The sequence below is a fragment of the Puntigrus tetrazona genome, chromosome 19 (genome assembly GCF_018831695.1).
Source record: "Puntigrus tetrazona isolate hp1 chromosome 19, ASM1883169v1, whole genome shotgun sequence".
Classification (NCBI taxonomy): domain Eukaryota; kingdom Metazoa; phylum Chordata; class Actinopteri; order Cypriniformes; family Cyprinidae; genus Puntigrus; species Puntigrus tetrazona.
Genome location: NC_056717.1, coordinates 16418275 through 16442037, shown reverse-complemented (window position 1 = coordinate 16442037; position 23763 = coordinate 16418275). Strand labels below are relative to the sequence as shown.

General features: G+C 38.5%; 1 long non-coding RNA gene across 5 annotated transcripts in view; it reads right to left on the bottom strand.

Moving 5' to 3' along the window:
* LOC122323623 overlaps positions 1-23763 on the bottom strand; it is a 68084-nt gene that overhangs the window by 42599 nt on the left and 1722 nt on the right. For 2 of the 5 annotated variants that reach the window (XR_006247027.1, XR_006247026.1), the window contains exons 3-6: positions 23391-23445; positions 16369-16531; positions 11398-11610; positions 4212-4282 (exon numbers count right to left, since the gene is read on the bottom strand). This is a non-coding gene — a long non-coding RNA (uncharacterized LOC122323623). The remainder of the gene's footprint in view (positions 1-4211; positions 4283-11397; positions 11611-16368; positions 16532-23390; positions 23446-23763) is intronic. The other 3 variants (XR_006247028.1, XR_006247030.1, XR_006247029.1) reach the window with 3 other exon arrangements.

The window sequence follows — 23763 nt, the reverse complement described above, 5'->3', positions numbered from 1 at the left end:
ATACGCTAAGAACTGGTGGTCATATAGTTTTAAAGAAAGCCAACAGGATCTGATACTGAATACCTGTATTAGTGTTTATCTCTTCTTATAAAGGAATGAGCAGCGAGGCTCAACTGTGCGTAAACCTCACTTAACAGTGGTAAAAATCATAAATAATAATAAACATCTCTTCCATTAAGTGCTTTAATCAAAATGGGCTGTTTAGAAAATACTGTATACTTCAGTTCATAAACATTAAAAATAAAAAAACAACATTACTTTTACATTTTGGGGAATATTGTTGAAATAAATAGGTGTTTTTTTAAATCACAAAACATCTGCTTTTCTCTTTTCTGTTTAAATTAAACGCCAAAAATAAATATGAAACATTTTTCAACCATTTACTAAACTTGCCACTATCCTAGGTTTTACCTCTTTTCCAGTAAGATTTTTTACTAATTTAAAACACAATAAAATTTAATTTATTTTCTATATTTTAATACTTACAAGTCAGAATAAGCGTGTTGTATGAATTAATACATAAATATTGTGTCACACTAAAATGACAATGTAACATTATTTCAACCAAATGTTGACCTTTTATTCTCCAAAAACCTGAATTTAGAAACTTTTAACCTTAAAAAGTAGACGCTTCACTCACATTTAAAATGTTTTCTATGGACATAAAATCACTTTTGTGAATTTCTTTTGATGCGGACGTCTTAACGTCTTTAACCCATACACTTTTTTCCCCAAATGTTTAATCTGTGGTCACAAAGTTGAATCTGTGGTTATCTGCATTTCATAGCGTTAGCAGACTTAATTCAGTCAAAAACAGTTTCATGATAATGTAACATCAATAAAGTCTCTTTAACAACTGTATTCTTTATGTGTTAAAGATTATCATTTAACAGGTGGTTTCTGACCGAAGCGTCTTACTTGCGTTAAGCAACTGTCGCCTCACTTATTTGTTTTAGAAGAAATACATCTGTTGAGACTGCCTTTAATTAAAATATTGTGTATTTAATCACGTTACATGAAATGCTGATGATCATCTATTGCTCAGCTGTGTTTATAGAAACATTCTGTGGGTGGAGACTAAAAGGGCTTTGAGTTTTAGCTTCACCTCTCTTTCTCTCAGGGCTTTAATTGGGATGTGTGCAGGCTGACACTCAAATGCTGCGTGGGTGATTTGAGGCGAAGAGTATGATATCACCTTCTCACAAACACACACTAAGAGACCGAGCGAGAGAGGCTGCAGGCGCTCCGGTGGACAGCGAGTCTCATAAATCCAGCTGTGTGTGATTTGTGCTAAAGCATTGTTATGAAACTCGGTTCGTGGAAATAGAGGACAGCGTCGGAAAAAAAAGGGAGGGGAAAAAAACGACACAGAAATCAAAGATATCCATCAAATTAACACATCAATGGCTTGATTGTAATCTCCCCGGCACTGCACCGCAAACACTTGCTCTGCCACCGACGGGCACAGGCCTGTGATTTATCAATGCAAAGCTAATAGCATCAATATGAATCTAACTAAAAATCAATATTTCATTACTAAATTGTTGGAGGGAATGAAGAGGGATGAGAGGGGTGGGATGGTTCTCCTGGGTGAGAGCATCTGGAGTTCACTGTGACACGATGAGTGATGCGTGACTCTGGGGCGCCGGGAGAGGACACGGGGAGGACAGCAGGCCCGAGTCCTAGCACAGCCATGATGATGAGTCTCAGACTCTTACCCTGCAATGTCTCTGTCATATCTTTCTGTTCCCTTAATTTGCCTCTTTATCACTCTCTTTATCAGTCTTTATCACCCTGTTTCTTATGCACACTCTCTTTTTTGACTCGCATTGAAAATAACTAAAATAATCCAATTCTCTATCTTCTACACCAGATTTTAGCCCCCCCCATGTTCTCATAGGCGTCTTATAAAGTGTGGTTCTATCTGGGGGGATGTATGCTTAATTGATGCTTTAAGTGAGGTAAGACATTACCATAGAAAATATGATTTTTTAATATACATATATAAAACAAAAGAGCACGTTGTCAGAATTTTGTATTAAGTGCACAAATCTATTCCAATAACTAAAGTTACCAGTTATTTTGAAGCTCTTCCTCTTCCTCCTTTGAATTATTATTTATTACCATGGCCAAAGGGGGGTTCAAATACTTAACAACAACTACATTTATTTTGCACTTATTTATAGCACTGCCAAGTCATACAAATGCATTAGAAATATATAAGCAATTAAATAAAATGCAATATAAACTAATATAGCTATTTAATGTAATTATCTATTGCAGTTAAATAACGTCTGGAAATAGCAAATATGCATTTTATGTTTGGATAGACACGGGAACAGATCAACATATTCAGCATGATCTAAAACGTAAAAACCCTTTTACTCCCATAAGAAAACATCACTCTTTTGACTTCTGCACCAAAACGTCACTCTGGTGCCATGTTCAGCAGAACACTCAGAGGATTCGGCTTTAACCAAGACAAAACTTTCAATTATTAACATGACATGAAGGAATCTTATGTCAGCGTTTATGCATTGCTGTCTTTTTATCTTGTATTTTCCGTTGATCACAAAAGGAGTTTTGTTTCAGAAAGCGCCCTAAAAGTATTGTTTAAATTTCGAGACAAATCTGCCTTTCTCCAGCAAAGTTCATTCATCTTTACCAGTTAAAGAGAGCTGCATCAAGGTGAACAAACATATATGGGTTCACCTTGAAGATTCTGTGATATCCCGCATTTCGGATCACCCTGATTTCACACATCCTTTTTTTTCTCTCACTCTCTTTGTTGATCTACAGTACGTTCTCCACTTGCTGATTGCACCTCCGGATTTTTGTCAGATATTAAAGTGTTTGCAGTCGGTATCGAATCGCTGGAGAATCCCCTCTTTACTGTGTTTTGCTGCCCGCATTTTCCCGTCTGCACCGCTGCAACGTGTCAATACAGAAAGATCTGAGACTGGAAGCCCGGCCTTAGAACTCTCCTTTCAATTCAACGCTAACGATCAGACGCTCCGATACACGCACGATTAGCCATAGCGTATGAAATGGTAGGCAGAAGCCTCTTTGCCCCTCGTTGCTTCCCTATGAACCATAGCAGCATCTATTTTGGCATTCCTCCACTCTTCAAACGCCAAACATTTAGACTATTTACCATTTAAATGATCGCCGTTTTTTATCTAGCAGCCTGTGAGAGTGCTTTCGACATGCACAGATTGACATGCCTATGTTTTTAATGCCTCGGGGCAAACCCTCTGGAGTTTAAAACCAACAGACTTTCTGCTAGTGCTGAGAAAACAGCATTTGATCTCTGAAGGAGCAGCAGCCACACTAATGATGATATGCAAGCGCTAGCTAACTTTTTCGCAGGGAGGAAGAAGAAGAGAGAGAGTGAAGAAGAAAAAACGCAAAGTATGACAACTCCCAAAGGTGAGATCTGTGCCAATGATTTGTTTGCTCTTCCTTCAGGGCTTCAAGAATTCGTTTATTTTTCCTGATATATTTCCATCCTATTAATTCATCTCTTTTTAAGGTCAAGTTTGCACTAATATCTCCAAAATAAATGTCCCAGAAGAGGGATGAATATTGCATTTAGAGAGCGCTGAGTTTTAAGAGACAGCTGTAGGAAGAGGCAGGGACGTGATGTTGAGTTATCCCAGTCGAGATGTTAGCTAGCTCGAGCTGTGATCGGTATTGTATCACACAGGCTACACCAGAGACGAGCCAAACCCCATGCCGACTGCCGTAATTATTAGCTGCAAACGGACTCAGCTTGAGCACTATTAGAGCGGATTAACAAACGTTCCAGCCATAATTATCAAAGGTGCAAAAGCAGGTGTTTAGGAACCGAATTAACGGAGGAGGAACCGCTGAGAGCACATCAGGATGAGGGGTGGGGAGGGGGACCAAAAAAAAACAAAAAAACAAACTTCATTAAAAATCTGTAAATTTGTTCTCGGACTTTTTGTCTAATTTTCAGATTGCGGGACTTGCTCTATTGTCGCCAGTTTTAACACGTGATTAAACAGCACATGGGATGAGGGGATCTGTTGGAAACAAATCACCAGGGGAACGCTTCCGTGTTTCGCAGCAGATGTTTGTTCATAGGCGGACTGGAGAAGTGTGGCCGTTTCCCAAAGGACAGGCAGGAAGTGGTGAGGTTTGGGGTGTTAGAAAAAAAAAAAAAGAAGAAGGAGGAAAGATGCTCTTACCGGTGTTTGGTAAACGGATTCATAATTTGCATTTATTATTCTCATTCCCTCTGAATTTTCCTTTTCGTTCCCTGAGGAAATAACCAGAAAAACAGTTCTAATGACAACAATATGCAGGCTATTACACTTTCTTTTGTAAGTTTGCAAATCAAATTCCCATCATTGTCAGCAGTGAGGGTGGGGTATCAGACAGTGTTTCAAATGGAAAAAACGAGGTGTTGTTGCCCCTTGTTTGCATATTGTGACGTGTATATATGCAAACTACTGTCTTATTATTATCAACGTAGAAAACAGCTGAGCTTAATATTAGTATTTCTTCCATTTTACATGATGCATTGATTTTAACATTATAAATGTCTTTAGTGTTACTTTTGATCAATTGAGTTGGTCCTTTCGATACAAAATTTCTTACAAAAAATAGTGTAGGTATTCACATACACACAGAGACGCATACAAACTAATAATTGTTGGCTACACGGAACAGTTATTTCATAAATAAATATTACTATCCTTAATCTCTTTAATCTTTAAGGCCCCAGTGCAACCTATTTCTAGACCTTTTTTCGCTCTTTCACTCAAATTTAAAGCCAACTTCTGAAAATATTTGTACTCCAAGGAAACTCTGACACAGCTTTCCAGATAAGATGCTTATTGGCTTGTAAATAATGAATGGCAAACATGAAAATGTGCGAAACAAAAAAAAAAGAGTCAGTCCAACAACACACTTTTTAAATTCTGAGTCTGTGCTGTTTCTTCCCTGAAGCAGGGACAGAAAAGAGAACCGACAATTAATGAGAGCTGGCGCTACACAAGAATCATTTCTGACCATCTTCAAACAGTGGTATCAGTGCAATCAAATGCTAAATCTGACAATACGCTGTATAAATAATACAAAACAAGTATGAAAGCACATCCATAGTCCTTTTAGAAAGCTAAACGAGAGACCTTGACCCTATGGGCCACCAGGAACACCAGGGCAAAGAAGGCCTTCTGTGCTTATAGCCCCTTCTCTGCCCTCTTTTGGCAGGTAAACAGACAAGGGCCTCACCCACAGGCTGTAGGCTCTTTTACATTCACGCTAAGGGAACGGATGCCCTGACGGATGCCAGTTCACGCACCCCACAATCATGGGCACACCTGCCTGGGCGTAAACACCAAAACGAGGGTCACTGCTGCGAGTCTGATGGGGGTAAGACCCTTGGCTTTACCAAGGCCACGGATCCCAATCTGGCGTATGTATGGACGGCTCTGTCAACAAACGGATCCTCTGTCTTGGCACTAAAAGAGATGTCGGCTGCTGTCCTCTGTGACTTTAACTGGCATGTAAGAAGCTAAAGGGCAGAAAACGCAAAAGACTGGTCCAGCACCAGCACAAGTATGTCCAAACGCCATAACACGCTGTTTCCAAACGGGTCCTGACCTCTAGCTCCGGGGCAAAAAGGCCGGGTTGAAGTTATTCATGTCGAGTCTGTGTCTCCTCCACCATCTTCACTTACACATAAGGAGCACTGGCTTGTTTACCGCTGCCCCGGTCTCGCCTGCCAGGGACCGTTCTAATCACATTACCAATTTTACATTAGCAATTTTACCTCGTACGTCTCACATAATGGCCGACACGTATCGTAGATCTTGATTTCTGCAGGAAGCATTTAGAGCGAAGCTTCGTCTCCCGAGATCAGACCATTTGTACTTGACCCTTTCGTGGGGCACAGTGACGCGCTTTAGTACGTTAAACGGCTCTTTTTGAAAGTCACATGTCGACTTGCCTCAAATGACCCCCAGGGGCCGCCGCGAGCTGACGTTATACGTGCGTTTGGGAAGTTTTAAGAGCTTTACAGGCAATGTGAAAACAAACTTTTCAGATGAAGCTCCAGATTTGGACTGCTCCCAACGAGAGGACAAACCGATCATTTTTCCTCTTCAGTGCCTTCCAACATCTCGTTCTTATTTTGGCATCGCACGTCCTCCTCTGTGCGGAGTAGAGGAAAGGAGAGGAGAGGAGGTGAGAGAACGAACACAGGAGAGAAACCGACAGAGAGAGGGAGCGTCTCGAAGCACAATCGATCTTTGTTGAACAAACTCCTAGCAGATGGCGCTGTGTGTTGGTGACACATTGCCACCCACACTGCTGACTGACTCACTGTTTGCCACGTTTGTGATAAATCACTAAGCTCGAACGATACTGTACCGTAAACATCATTCGGCTCGACACAAACAAGCTCCGATCTGATCCTTCATTCAATCCGTTTGATGGAGAAGTAAATACATATCAATCAAAATCGTCTTACCATACCTGAAACTTTCTTAGTTACATGAACTGGTTTAAAGTGCTGTACAGAGCTGCCTCTTGGATTCACAAAATTACAAGTGTGGGCTCGGCAACGTAAATACACATTTAGTGGGTTGCCTGCATCCCTTAAGAAATTTAAAAATAGAAACAAATGAGTCAATTGTTGATATGCATTAAAAGTACAGAGCTATAAAAATGATGGTAAATGGCATAGAGCACAGAATATTTGTTCTGAATTGAATGAGTAATGTCTGAGTTCATACTGAAATCACTCACTTCTGATTGTACACTTTTCTTTTAGCAAATGTGATCAGTTTGAGAGACTCTTTTGAAACTCTAAGATAAATCTGTAAAACCAGAGATACAGAACGCTCAATTTCATCTCTCATTTAATGTCAGCCTTGTTTAAGAAAAAAAGTTGCAGTTACAACATTGTTGTATGTTGTATGCGAAGACTTTCTGTGTAAAGCAGAAAGTCTTGATTTAGTCTTCAGCTGATCTATAAACAAAAGTGAAATGAAAGAGATTTAATTCACAAACACCATACAGTTCATACTGCATATGTGAATATCACACCCAAAAAAATTACAATTTAACCTGGGGCAAAGCGTAAGCAGTAAATTATACTAACCATGGCACATTCATTCAGTCCCAGCATTAATTCTCCTTTTGTATAAAACTTGATTAACAACATCTTTTCACGACTGTACGAAATACACTACATTTTTTAGGGAGGAGAATTTGGGATGGAGTTGAATGAACGGACTATTCCACAGAGACAGGAAATCTTCAGCGGCTCTATCTCTGATGAGTATCAGCTATTAGCTGCTTTTGGCTGGATATTCTCCTGGGCTCTGCTTCTGCTGAGCGCTGGGCTGCACCGCTCTCTCCTTATCATGCCTGTCCACCTGTCACACTTGGCCCTTCTGTCCACTCCCTGCTGCGTTAACTGTTAAACACACACTCACACACGCATTACTCACTCATCTAATCAATCACTCGAAAATGCAAGCCTTTTACATGTATGAAAAAAAAGCACACGAGGGCATACACACACTCTCTCCACAAAACTGTGTCATGTGCCTTCCAAGTAGTTCTTGAATATGACTTAAATAAATGATACGTGTGTGTGTGTGTGTGTGCATATATATATATATATATATATATATATATATATATATATATATATAAATTGTAATTAATATCATTCTCTATTTCTGCATTTAGTAGACACTTTTATATGTGAATATAATTTTTAAAATGAATGAATACATTTTAGTATAAATCGCTTAAATTGAAGCACTGCTTAATTTAAAAATCTTAATATTCAGTTATACATACACATTTAATAAATCATAATTAAAAATGTACTATTGCTTTTTTAAGATAATTGTGATAATACAATTTTTATATATGATTTGTTTTGTACATTTTAAAATATACTATAATATTAATAATAATAAAACATTGACGAAAATGCAAATATTAAAGAAATAGGGTACCAAAGGCACATTTCAGTGAACAAAGACTCACTGAGGCCTCCTCTAAAAAAAAGAAAAAAAAGAAGGTACATGCCCAGCAAAAAGGTCTTTGACATCCTCAAGGAAACAAAAAATAATAGTCAAAACCTTGTGCACATGCACTAATATGAATAATCACTCAAATTAATGCGTATAATGCTTAAAAACTCAGTCCGACATTCACCAGGCAAAGGTCATCTTGCAAAGGCCCAGTGGACACAGATCGTGTGCCAAGCTGACACGTTTTTTCTCGCATTTCACATGCGCTATCAAAAGGCAGAAGGATGCAGGAAACCTCCAGACTCTTGCCTTGACAGAGTTAAAACCGCAGGTCGCCCTCATGCGATCGCAGAGACCAGAACTGCTGTGACAGGTTTTCTCCTCGCGCTCTTCCTTAGTGCTGTTCCATAAAAGCTCACGCGCTTTGACGCTAATGTTTTTCCGAAGCCCTCCCTTAACGACGCTGAAATAAAGTCCTTCCCCTGAGGAGACACTGGCATTAGAGTCAAGCCAAGTCGCGATAGTGCCACCACCGCGACACCGGTTTATTCGCAAGCGCTCGCTGCCGCTATTGACTCGGCGGATTAGCACGCTGCACATGAGCCCCCCTCGGCCCCCACCGCCAGGATCCATGAGAACAGAATGGGGTCAGAGGCGCGTTAGGACAGAACACACTTAGATGCACCAGATTAGATTATTTGAAGCCCTTTGCCGAGCTCTCGTCTTGACAACAAATATCCCCGGGCCACTCGGAGATGGTCACTGGGCGACGTGGCAAAAACAATGTGTTGATTTTGATCTAGCGTGGAGCCGCTCCCTCTGTCCATAGCGGTTATGTAAATAAACGTGTCATTTGGGAGGTTAAAGCTAATTTCAGACCCTCCGTTTTAGATTATGTCAAAGAAAGAGAAGCAGAAAAACACGCTCGTGACCTTTCGGCTAAGGCTGTCTGTGTGGCTAATTTACAAGTGCTGTGTTAAAGTCTGGGGTCAGGCGTTTTAAATGGCTGGGCATTCTTTCCATTGCCTGTTTCATTAAAAAAAAAAAAAAAGCATTGTGGGCTTCGGGACGTGCAACTCTCCGGATCTGACCTCTACATCACGGAGGCATGCTCTGTTAAATTAGTCTGATGTGTTGCCCTGAGCGCATGTAGCATTTAGTCTATTGTCCACTTTCACCTCACAGCTCTCGCTTTTAACCCTTTGCATTTAATAACAGGGTCCTAATGGAAATCTACATCTCAGAACGACGGACTGCTGCGTGCGAGAGCAGCGTTTCGAATCCAGCGCCGGCCAAATGTGGGTTTTGTCTTCCCTTTAATCTCCTCATCCATCCTTTCACTCCTTTTTTCCCCCCTTCTTTGTTGTTCTCATCAGAAAGCGAGATTTGCATTGCTCTTCGGTGTCCTATCCTATCTCTTTTGTTCTCGCTCTCTCTCCTGATTTGACTGGATTGTGGAAGAGAGATGATTGTGTAGCCTCAGGTAAGATTTTGTAGCTTTACATATCAAAGTCACTAAATATCTTTTTCTCTCACACACGGGCGTAAAGGGAGGGGGCTTGTCGAGGGGGGAAAGTTCCAAGCCAAGTTTTTTACGGGGGATTGTTTGCTTTAGCGTATGAGGAGAACAAATCCAGCGAAACAAAAGGGATTACGGAGCAGTGTCGCTGTTGTGTTATTTATCTATTCCGCTTCTTTCTTTTTTTTTTTCAGGGGCGATGCGTCAATGTCAGGAGAATCAACGTGCAGGCGCTCGGTAAACACGGGAAACTAAACAAGGTGTTTGTAAATGGCAGAAAAATGGGGCTGATCTCTCAACTCTTTCTCTTTTGTGCGCTAACATCGCCGTCTTTCCCTCTAACTGCCGAGGAAAATACATAGTCGGCGCGATTTATCATCTATACATAATGTAATACCGCATGAGCTTCAACGGCTCAATCAGTTATGTTAGTTCAAGATTAAACTATTAAATAGTCACATCTAATAAAATATCTATACGATTTCGGTTTCATTTTCCATATTGAGAATCAATCAACAAACAATGTCCTTTGAATGAATTTTTCAAGAGCCTTAGAGCTCAAGTGAGGCAACGAAAACCCAGATGGATGTACAAATTCAAGCAATAAAAGAGTTACATTTCAGATTTTAGTAGAGAAAACAAATGGCTTCTGTACGCAACTTTGACAAATAATTACATGCATTGCTTCTTATTCTAAAAGCATTTCCTTTGAACAATTACGGGGTCACTTTTATTCCGTTCGCAGTTGTTTATTTCCAGGCCCTGGGGACTTGTCCGTGATGTAAAGATTGTGAGGGCTACAAGACATAATGCTATTGATTTGCCTGTGAATCGGCTGGACAGCGACCATGCCGCAATCTAGGGCAGCGTCAGAACATGTGTGCGTACAACATCAGAGCTCTGCGGAGAGGACATGACAACGTTTTGATACGGTCATCATGTTCTCATGCCTGATGCCCTGTAATTCCTCTCTGACAGAGCCGAGACATAATGGGATCCATATGGGGCTGCTAGAGACCGCCAGATCAGCACTGGAGATAGACAGGACCAGGAAAGGTCCATCATCATGGCTCCATCAAACCAGTATCAGCGTCATGCCTGCAGCCCATTCACTGACGGTCAGATGCATGTGTCACTGAAAAGCAAGCACTTTCTCAAACTGACAAGCTTTAATGTGATTGGTTGACTACTTTGTTACTTCTAAAAGCCAAAGCATACTTCGTTTCATACAGTTGAACACATAGCATTTCAAAGTGTAGCTCACAAGGCTGGAACGGCATTACTCTGGTATTATGTTATCATTGTGTATATATATATATATATATATATATATATATATATATATATATGTGTGTGTGTGTGTGTGTGTGTGTGTGTGTGTGTGCGCATAATTTGGAATTTGTACTATACACTTTGTTGTTGCACTTCCACCATTAAATGACAACATATAATGTAATATATTCATAATATATTAACAACATTTGATTATTTATTCCTGTTTTATTTGCTGAAAATAAACTAGAAATGATTGTATGATATTGTATTATATCACCCGGAAAGATTATTTTGTAACATTATATTATTTTTAGAGGTAGTTCCAGAATCGCAGTTTTACTTTTAAACTGCTCCTTTTTAATAATCAAAAGTGATACAGCTATAAAACTGACTGGCGGTTCATGTACTTTTGAACACTATTGATTCTCTGAAATTTCATCATCTGTGTTAGTAAAGAAAAGTACCAAAGAGCTGAATCTGCAGCCCATAAAAAAGTCACTTGGATGTGCCTTTCAGCCCAAACAAACTAGCCTGTGACTTACGATAGAGAAAGCATGCTGGAAAAAAGAAGAAAGAGCTCACGTCTGGTTGCTGTCTTGTTCATGTCACTCTGAAAGTGTCAGTGCTCGGCATGCTGGGATGTGTAGTCCCCTGGGCCTGCGCGGGGCGCGTGTAGCTTCTAATTGGACCTGTTAGGGTCAGCAATTAGTGTACAGCCATCAAGAACTGCACGACAGCTTCTCCTTTTATGCTACTGCCAGTCTCTCAGTGAAGACAGAGACATGTCCAGAAGGCCTAAAGAGAGAGACAGAAAGAGTATATGAATCCAGAGCAACACATGGAGTTTGGGAGAGTAGGACAGCTGCAGGCTTTTTTATGTGTTTGTGATAGAGGGACAGAGCTTAATGGGACGTGTTCGTTGCCCAAGGCTCAAAGAGTTGAATCCATCTGTTATTTTTTGGATGCTTGAACCAACTGCGGCTCCTCTAACAAAGGCCACTTTGTAGAACTGTTGTGTTCTTGAACTGCAGCCGCTGCTGTAACACTGTACTCCCTTTGTTAAACGCACAATGATTAATCTAGTAAATGAAGGTGTTTGGCCCAGCCATCAGGTGGCAGTCGGGAGCAGTTTGAGGTATGGTCTAGTCCCAGTTGCCACGGCGACCCTCAGACAGACAGTGCTGAGGTAGCAATAGCCTCGAGTCACCACATTACGGACTTAATAAAATCAGCTGTACTGAGCTGTGCGACTGTTGTCATTACTGTGAGCTAAAGTGTTTTCAGTTCTGTTTCAGTCAAGAAAAGTTCTGACGACATAAAATGTCTACGTTTTTTTTTTGCATCAGTCTCTCTCAAACTTTTTAACTTCTGACTCTGTCCAACACAACATTCAAAGGCCCTCTAGACTGCACAGATATTTGTAGTATTTCTGCCGTAATGATTAAAATGCTGCTTGTTCAAACTTTTTTTAATTAACAGAAACCGGGGGTGTTTATTGATATACACTTCAATAAAACCTCATGATTTCAGAGGTTTGTGATCAACTATGTTCATCAACTATTCCATATCAGTCTATATCTTATGTATTTGTTTCCTGCGTTTCAATTTAAATAAGAGCTAGATTATTTAATTGTAATAATACCAAAAATGCCCACACACACATGCTAAAACAGTTTGCCAGTTTGTCAGATTTTGTTTGTATGGATTTTTTTGGGATCGTAAAAAGATTTATGTTTTTGACCAGGACATGAAGGTCAAGTTTATCATTGAGAAGATCTTGTGGGAAAGGTTATATTTTTTATATAAAAATAAAATAATATATATATATATATATATATATATATATATATATATATAAAAAGAAAAAAAAACAATCTCTAAATAGCAATTTGTCAATAAATAATAGTCTGAGAGATTAATGGCCTCATTTGACAAACTTTGATAGTTCTGTGGTGTGACCTATTCATTTAAAAAGTACAATATATACAAGTATATATATATATATATATATATATATATATATATATATATATATATATATATGTGTGTGTCTTGCACAAATTGAAGAGCGCTTAATAAATACAATTAAAATAAATATAATTTAAAAATTCAAACGAGCATCCTTGCACTCAAAGTAGTGACATCGCTTTGGGCAAGGCTGAGCGAAATCAACCTGCTCTCCACAAGCTGTCCGAACCCCCATCCAAACCTGACCTGAGGGCCAAAGACATTTTTGTAGAGATGGTTGTCATGGTAACGGAAACACTTCTTACAATTTTTTTTTTCTTTCTTTCTTTCTTTTCTTTTTTTTTTGTCTCATTTTTTACACCACCCACAATCAATGCTTTGAACGCGCTGACTGATTTAGCTGTGCTCCACAGACAAATCAATATTTAGGGAGATGTGAACAGCAGGATCCGGCGAGGTTTCGATAATTAAAAGCAAAGCTGACGACGCCGTACGAACCTCGCGTGACCAACGGGGCTTATGTTGTGAGCGAAATGGAAGTCATATATCAGCGTGATAGTCCTGCTTGATGGATTATTACAGAGACTTCGTGAAGAACTCGAGCTATGTGACAGAGCGACCGCTTCAAACTGAATGCACTTGGTCTTCATCTCGCCTTCTCTTCGCCCTTCCGAAAAGACAATATAAAAAGAAGCTTAATAACTCGAGTCGCTCAACTTGACGACAGTCCACAGCTACTCCTGCACGATTCATTTTGGACATTTAGCAAAACTGTTGCACATGTTTTTAAACAAAAGCTGAAATAACTTGTCACACACCCCCACACTCCTACACTCCCAGCATGCAATGCAAAGGACTACCTGACCTCCTGCCGTTGCCTGGGAGCCGAGTCACCCACACAGCTGGTGTGTGTGTATGTGCGTGCGCAAAATACTGGCACTGGCCCAGGATAAAGTTATCTGATACTGTACTGCCCCCACATCCATGAACAACAGTGAAGAACAAGAGAGAGGAGAGATGTGGCGGGCCTCCTCCGCAGGGAAAGAGAGAAAAAGAGACCGAGAGAGACACAGATGGAGACAGAGTGAGATCTGTCAAGAGTTTGAGTGTTGAGACTGTAGAAATGCTATAAATGTGTGAAGAGGATTCAAAAGTTTTTGATTTGAAACTCGCATGCATTGTTTTGCTTGACTCCTGATGTACTGGCTCTCAAATAGTAATGGCAAACAAGTACTGCGCACATTTAGACCACCCACACATACTTCAGGGGGAAAAACTAATCAAAATAGTTTCACGTTTTAAGTTTTGCTGCTCTGTCCACTGTTTTAAAGGGACGATTGCATAGAAATGAAAATATTTATTTCAATGTAACCGTTTACCCACCGTCGTGACATCTTAAAGACTGGACTAGAAGAGGTGTTCACTGAAAAACAGGAAATTTGCATTTCTGCATATTCTAAAAAGAACCATATCACACTCCTTCCTGAGACATATCATTAGTTATTAGTGATGTACTTAAAGATCTATATTTTCATTGTAGAGTTTGGGGCCTCTCACGCTGACGAAAAGCCACTGCATTGAGTCCGAAATTGTCATTCGAAATTTTTGCATGCTAAAAAATAAATATGACTACCACGTTTACACACTGCCCCCAAAACCCCCGTCATAAAAAAATTCACATTGGGTTTGATTTTCACATTTGCAGCAAGCCTTTTAAGAGGTGTTTTCACTACAAACAAACGCCGAAATCCAAAATGGCGTCTGCACTGCACGACAAACAAAGTGCGCAATATAAAGAGATATACATTTTGAATTGCTTGGGATAATCCCGCAGCTCCTTTACTCTACACAAAGTCTCAAGATTGGATGTACGCAATATTTCCTTTTTAAAAAAGAAAAAGAAAGGAGAAATATTGGGTGCACCCATTTTTTTTTGCAACAGATTAATTAATACGCATGGGACTTAGTGTTAAGGTTTCTGTGAGTGACAAATTTTTAGGCTGTATTTATTTGATCAAATATTGTTACATTACAATTTAACAGAAATGTTTTCTATTCTAATATATATCAAATGTCATTTCCACAAAATGATTTTTTCACAAAGCTACAGCTTTTATATGGGCCTTTTAGAGGTTGAAAGCTTTTTGTCAGCATTTGCTGTCACTGTCAAAAAAGCGCAGCACGAACATTTCACTAAACATCTTTTGTGTTCATAGGGAAGAAAGAAAGTCTTACACAAACATTTGAATTTACGTTGAACTATCCCTTTAGGTAAAAATTAGTCTAGGCCGCTTGGTACAATACAAACTCCTTTAAAATGAACTTCAACAAACTATTGCATGTTTTCTTCAAGCTAATATGATTAGCTGAACTGCACATATCTTGCTGAGAGATGACAAAGAGATTTTTCTTTTCAGCAAACTCACAGGTGTAAGCCACTTTTCAAAAGCGGTGCACTGTCTTTTTTTCCCCTGTCTGTAAGGCAGCAAGTGTTTTTAAGTAGAGTAAGCAGACTTTGGCAGAATTTGGCTGAATAATGTTATTGCTCTCAAACTCAGGTGAAGTTGTGCAGCTCACTTCAGATGTTGGCTCTATAATTGCTGAGTTTATTACTCTCACTACTATTGTGGTTCAAACAATAGAACATGGTGGTAGCGACTCTTTAAGTCACAGATTTGATTACTAGACGGTGTTATTAATGTTAACTAAACCTAAAGCCATTAAAAATAGTCTTTGTTAAATGAATAAAAGAGAATAAAACTGAGAACTAAAACATAAATATTGAATGAAAAAGGCGGGAAGATGTTGCCTTGCCAAATAATTGGATTAAAAATTAATTTGAAGTACGTGTATTAACACGCTGAGCACTTAAAATAAAACTGAAAGTAAAATGCAGGTAATGATAAAAGTATGACACATATCAAAATGACAAAAAAAATGCTAATTCCATTAACAATAATAATAACAACAATATAAAAAAAATAATCTAACAGTATATTTTGTTGATATAAATTGCTTCTATCGCCTACCTCATTTGTACGTCGCTTTGGATAAAAGCGTCTGCTAAATGACTAAATGTAAATGTAAATATAAATTATATTAAAATACCACTGGTAAAATGTATGCCTTGAATGCAATGTAAGGCTCTTTTTATAAAAAAAAAAAAACAAAAAAACAACAGCAACAAAAAAACGGCATATTTTAGCATATAAGCATCTATACTGAACTCTTATTGTTGACATATGCTTTGAGTGAAGTATTTTATAAACCTAGTTTGACACATCACACACTCTTCTCTGCGGCCACCCACTGTAAACAGTCTAGAAGCGCAGCTGATCGCGCCTGGTTAGGACACCGTGTTACTGTAGAGTTGCAGTAGTCAGTACATATAATCACCTGGAGAAAGAGACGGGAAGACAAGTGGAAAAGGTCTGAGACAACTGCATCCACAGCCAACTTTGTGTATATGTGTTTGTGTGAGGGAGTGTGCAAGAGACAGAGAGTTTAATTGTCCCCTGCTTGTCCTAATTTGACACACGCTGGCATGTGTGGGTGAGTCGTGTGTGTGTGCGTGCTACAAGTTACCGTTCGCTCCTCACTTCCCCGCAGTCTTCCCATAAGCCCCTGTGTACGAGAGCTGACTGACACACCTTACAGGCCTAATGGAGGGCTGGCAGAAGAAGATGGCAGCTCTCAGAGACTGCCAGGGGGATCTGCCGCAGGCAAACACAGCTTCATACACCACCCTCTGAGGAAGCGAGAGAGATAGAAATAAATATATCAGCTCTACCACTCCACGTAAACAGTCAAAGAGGCAGGCACACACACTTTCCCGGTCTCTTTTGCACACACACACACACAAATGCTCACGGTAGTGCTGGTGAAGTCTGTAGCATCTAAAAACACTATGTAGAGAGTTTTGAATGCCACCACTGAAGAAAAGGCAGTTATGGTCAGTGAAAAATGACCACGGACTGGGACCCAAAGAAGTATTTTTTTAGTCTTTTTACGTATTTCTCTTTTGGGAAATTCAGACAAAAACTAATTTCACGAGTACATGCATTTGCAGTAGGCCTTGTAATTTTTAATCAAATTGTGGTCTCATTGGTGATTAATGTCAGATTTCTCCAATCAGTTAGTCTGCTTAAACCTGTCTGTAAGCTTGTATTCCTATGTGATTATTCCGATGTGACAATATAGAGAAGCAACATTTTTCCACTTGCTACTTTAAATATGCAAATGATGTTAAAGGTTTTTATGGAACCATTTAGACAAGAAGGTTCTTCTATGGCATCGTGAAGCACCTTTATTTTTAAGAGTGAACACTAACTTAAAAATACCCACTCCACCATTAGCATTATTTCCATTTATCTGCCATCAGTACTTAAAGTTACTCTCTGGTGACCTCCATTAAGGATCAGTTTCATGATGTAAAAAGTACCGGTAGTGGTTTAAAATACTGGCATAATTTCTAGATTTGTGTCTAAAACTATTTTATTAAATTTTGTTTACAGGACAGTCTCAGTGGAGTAAGTTCGTTAGGTTAGGTCTTTCACAAACAGTGTAGTCCAAATCTACAATTGTTTGGTTTTCAATCCAGATTTCTTCAATCTTTGACCTTCACAAATAGTTCACCTAAAATGGTAAATTCTGTCATTGCTTATAATATGTCATTTCAATGCAAAACTTGATACAAAAGCTTTTACAAATTCGAGGGAACGCGTGCACATTTTAGTAAATCTTGTGCACATTTTGTGCAATTTTTTTCCCTTGCATTTCATGTGCGGGGCTCCGTATAATCCAATATAATCCAAGCAAAAAATTTCAGTAGTCACTCTCAAATCGAACGAAATCACTGTATACAGAACCTCTATCAAATTCACATCAGCCACATCAAACCTCTTGCATTTTACGTGAAGTAACACAAGGACATCATGGAACCGGTGTTACTGATGCGTCACCATATTTGACTCTAGCTATATCCATTTGTCTTGATCAATGATTTGATTTGAGATAAACGTCCAGACACAAACTGCTAGGCTATATATCCAACTCAGTTGAGATTGTTTAATCACTAAAGCACACTGTCCTTAATTAGGAAGGAATTGTCTGCATTTATTAGGTGATATAAGGTATGTCTGGTTGCAAATCAAACGTTAAGAAATGTTGGCATGTTCAGTTTTACGGTCAATGCGCATTATGCCCTGAGAGGGTTGGGTTTAATTGTAGCAGAGTCAGGTATATTAAAGAATAATAGGATGAGAGAGGGATCGGTGTGTTTAAGATTTGCCGACACCTCGGGACAGTCATGCACTAACTACACATCTCCTTTCTCTCCTGTTCCCTCACCGTATTGATCGGTCTGTCTGTTCTTAATGGTCCTGTTAAACACAGTCACTGGCCACTTTAGTGTGGCGAGGCCCACTTAGCAATAAAGCTCTCGGAGCTCTCTTTAAAACCGCCGCTGAGACAGGAGAGAAGCTCAGGGTCACTTGGACAAAGAAGCACCGACTTTATTCCGCACCTGGTTCGAACGGAACAGGTGTGGAAACAGTGTTTCCAGAGACTCTACGTTTAAGGGTCTTGCAAGGTTTTCTCAGCGCAGTCAGCGTCAGGTTAAGTGGATTAGGAGGGCATTTGAGGTTCTGAGAAATTCTGCCTTGTTTTTGTGCTCTTGTATGCATTCCCTCACATTTTAGTGCACACACACAAAAAAAAAACTAAAATCAATCAAAGCTGCCTTTGACTGACGTATTGATCGGGTTGCATCTAAACTCTCCCTCTTTCTCCTCTGGTCTCTTGCTTTTTGTCTATCTCTCTATGTCCTGAAGTAAATTCTTTTGAATTCTGAGCTGTTCAAGCAGTTCAATGCTGAATCACTGTGACAGAATCACACTTCTTTTCTCACAGTCTCAGCAGTCTCTGATAAACAGCAATTCAATCCCATAGACTCCTAATTAATGAAAAGAAAGAGCCAAAACAGGATACCCTAAGAAAAGATAAGTGGAAAATAAAACTATTATTTTGTGCCCAAGTAAAATCAGCACACTTGACGCTATTTAAAGTTCAGAGTATATCACTTACCAGCACTGGCGTTTTATATAAGCCATACTATATTCAAAATTTTAGAATCAATATAATATTTTTTTTCAGATTTGAAAGAATGATCTAAAAGGCTACATTTATTTAATCAAAAATAAAGTAAAACCAGTAACATCGTTACTGCTGAACATCTCATTTCTATTTTAAAATGCTATTTATTTTCATTATTGCAAAACATCTGTTCAGCATCATTACTGTAGTCTTTAGTGTCACATTATCCTTCAGAAAGCATTCTAAAATGCTCATTTGCTAATCAAGAAACGATTCTTATTAATTAATGATTTTTGTGGATTCTTTTGAATATAAATAGAGAACTCAAAGAATCTTCTTTTATAACATTATTTTATAACGTTATAAATGACGTTCTGATTAATGATATTCCAATCAACTTAAGCCCTCTTCGCTGATGAAAAAAATCCTACTGACCTTAAAGATTTAACTGGTAGCGTACGTATACCAAAATGCATGTACAATAGGAGAAACATCTGGAACAAAGTGCAAGCTTAAAGGAAACATAACTGAAAACTCCATTACATCTCCTCAGCCACGAAAGGGCAGGCCAATTTTCCTCTGGGAATGACGGAATATTGTTTAACGTCTTTCAGAAAGGTTTCACTTTGGTTTGTTGCATTGCAAATAATCAGACGCGTCATATGTATGTAGTCCGTGGGGCAAACGACATCATAGCCCATTTCAGAAAGCAGATCTTGACCGTGCCCTGGAGGACAGAGAGGTTGGCCAATCAGGAAACGGCGCAAAACTCACACAACAGTCGTACATACAAAAGGACAAGATAATTCCACCGCAAAAGCGAGCGTGTTTCTAAAGATCTCTTTCTCCAGAGCCAAATCTCCTCATCTGGCAGGATGGTAGCTCAGTACTCTTCAATTACATTTTATCTCAGTACCGTACTTTAAAGAGAGAAAATCAGAGAGCGAGACAAAGAAAGAGAGAGTGACTGCAAATTGCGCAAAGAAGGGGGAAATCGGGGGAAAGAGAGAACACGTTCTGAAGCAAACAACTGTGTTTGCAGTACATTTAGAACAATGCTCTTATGGGACTCCGAGTCGTTAGTAAACGGAGTTGCCTTTTATTAGTTGAATGATATAAAACATGACAAAACAGCTACTCAGAGAGGATCTGCGATTCATACACTCCCACTGGGATTTCTATATAGGCCATGAGCTCTCCTCTCTCCCATTTAGAGGAGAGAGAAAGAGAACGAGAGAGAGATCCAAGAACAAACGGAGTGCAAGAAAAGAGGATAGAGGGAGCATGAACGAGAGTGTGCAAATGAACAAGAGGACAGATCCAAAAAAATAAAAAAAAAAAAAAAAACATGGGACGGAAAGTGAAAAGAGATGATGAGAGACTGCGCACTGTAAAATGTACTGCCAATGTTGTAGGCATATTTTTTGTTATGTGATTTATATAATGTCAATTTACCAACCTGCATGAACTGCTTTAATTACTCATAAACTGATACTCCCATAAATGATGCGTTATAGATGATCAAAACGTCTTTCAATTTCAAATAAATGCTGTTTTTTTCAGCTACTATTCATCGAAAAGTGGTTTTTGAACTCTAAATCAGAATATCAGAATGATTTTTGAAAGATCATACGGCAGTTATTTTATGAAGAGTAATAATATTTCACAACATCACTGTTTTAACTGTAAGTTCGATCAAATAAATGCAGCACTGACGAGCATAAGAGACTTCTTTTGAAAAATCTACCAACCGCAAACTTTTTAATAATAATGTACATGCATCCCAAATGTACATATGTGATAAGAAAAGTAAGAAACATAACCAAGAAAAGCCTTACACATCACATTTAATGTGGTGTCTATTAATTTACAGCTTCACAATATGTATTCACTTGTTAAATATAAAATTGTTTTACCGTTAACCAATTAACAGGTTTTTAAATTAAGTAGATTTACATGATCTTTCCAATAAAATTATTAAAAATGTGTTACAGTGATAGCAGACGGAGCAGAACATAAATATAGGAGAATATATTCATAGTAGCAGGAGAAAAAGCATCTCAGTCCTTCAGATACGAGTCTAGGTGGAATAGATAGAATAAGACGAAGTGAGAAAGTAAATGAATGTTGGTAAAACTCTCCGGTGTGTATTAATAGTAAGACTGCTGGACTGATGTCCCATGAGCGCAGGTTTCAAGTGACAACGCTGAGGCAATATAGGACTCAGGGCAGACTCTAAAGCAACGCAATCCCATAATAAGTCCAGTGAGGCGTTACCCTGGTGACGAGTGCATGTGTGCCTCCTTTAAAAACCAAACAGCTGATACGCTGCTGCTCGTATTATAATATGCTGCTGGATGAACAAATGCATAAAATCTTAAGGGAATCACTGAGCTACAGTCTTAACTAATAACCATTATCATTATTTATGCTGGCTAATTAATTAACTACATGAAATGGGTTGATTGGCTGTTGATATATATATATATATATATATATATATATATATATATATATATATATATCTTTCTATCTATCGCTCTCTATATATACATAGATATTAATGCTGTCAAAGGATTAATCACATTTAAAATAAAAGTGTATATATATATATATATATATATATATATATATATATATATATATATATATATATATATATATAGATAGATATATATATATATATATAGATAGATATATAAAAATATAAAACATCATCATATAATTTAATCCGACTGGGCTATGGACAGCATATTACAGGGACCGTACCTTAGTAAACCACACACAGACACACAACTTCTTAACTTGGGGCATTTTAGGATGCCAACAATATATTGATTTTTTACATTTTTCATCTATTCAATCTCTTGCTTGCCCGCCACGATAATGTTGTTTCTTCTCAGTAAGTATTGACATGTGAGCTTCGCATGGCTCTGATCACCGTGTCTGGGTTTATTTTGTAATAATAACAACCGAAGGAGTGTACGTTATGCCTTACATAAATTGAACTTTCATTATATTAAATTATTATTGAAGCCACAAATGACACAGACAACACGACAAAACAAAAAATCTATGAAACGGCTTTGCCTAAATGATGCTTTCTGACAAACGCTTTCATTGCGCGAAACTTGAATGGATAGTCACCGCAGGCCAGTGATATGACGGTTACACAACAGTGCAGGCAACCTGACTTTTGCTGATATTGACAGATTTCGCAATATAAGTCACAGCAGAATATACAATATTGTGTCGCGGTTTGAATGTCTGTAATGATTGTATTTAACACCGACGACAATGAAAACATGAGCAAGATGTTTACAGACGATTTCTGAAATGAACAGTGTCGCTTTAATTATTAATTAAAGCAACGCAGCGACTGTGTGTGTGTGTGTGTGTGTGTGTGTGCGCGTGCTATTGTTCCCAGCAGTATGACAGGATCAATAAGCTCCGGATAATGATGTTGTCAGTAAATGATCAGACCGTCTCCGGGGCACACACAGCAAACACCATTAGTGACAATGACTGTAAACTACATCCTTTTGTATGTTTGTGTACGTGTGTAATATATGCACAATGACCAGCTCACAGAAACGCACCGTTGTGTGTTTGAACACATAGCTGGACTGGTAATAAACAGTCTAACGGTCAGTTATTTAAAGGAATTGTTAAATCCAAAAATGAGAATTTACTGAAAATGTACTCAGCCTTAGGCCATTGTTTTGTTTTTTTTAATCAGTACAGATTTGGAAAATTTTGCACCAAGTCCACCAACATCAAAATCCACCAACATATTTGTTTAGAATCATTTTGGACGATTTTCACTGCTTTATCGCTGCGTATTGTTCTCTTAAATTAAGATGATAGTAGACTCATATTTTAGACGGAAGTTAAACACATATTAATGATGAATTGTGTGATTCACTTGTGACGGCACCCATTCACTGTAGAGGATCCTTCGGAGAACCTAATGCTACATTCCTCAAAATCTGTTCTGATGAATAAACAAATCATATACGTCTCGGATGGCCTGAGGGTGAGCAATTTTTCATGTTTTATGCTAAAAATTAGTGTCCAAGTGTTCTAGTAAAACTTTAATAAAAGCAATAAGACCCTGCTGTGCTACATTGTGAGTATGTTCGTGACTGAAGGAGTTGCAGGCCGTCACAACATAACACAGCCTCTTGAATAGCCTTGCTTAATAAATGTACAAAAAGGGCGCGCAAATGCAGCTCCTCTTAAAGACAAATATTTGCATTCGAGAATGCAATAAATCTAGCGCCACTACAACTGTCCCAATAAATAAATAAACAAACAAACAGCTGCATTACAATAATGTATTACAATGTACTGTAAGTATGAGTGTATGCGTCTCCGCCATCTTTCTCTTCTGGACCGTGCACTAATGTAGATATACACGTATTGTATGTCCTCGATGCAGTGATGTATGCTTGTCTGCTGACAGTAGATTTCTGTGGTAGTAATAAAGGTAGCCTGATTCGCAGAATAATTACCATATGCAAATGCTGCTGATTTCAGTGCCAGTCTTTTATAGATGGCTGAGTGGAGCTGTTCATCAGAGAGAGAGAGACAGAGAGAGAGAGAGAGAGAGAGAGAGAGAGAGAGAGACGGAGAAAGAAAGTATGAGATGTCAAAGGAAGGTGGCGTTATTTACTTTTTAAACTATTTAGGATGAACAGACACAGAAAGGTCTACTACAATGAGAATCAGCAATATTTCAAGAAAGATAAAGAAAAAAAATTTTTTTAACCTTTTTTCAGTCAGGTTTAAGACTTCAAATTAATTTCGCATTGCTATTTTTCCTGTTTAATCATGCTATTAATAACAGTAATATGAACAAATAAAACTACAACTAAACTCCTTTTT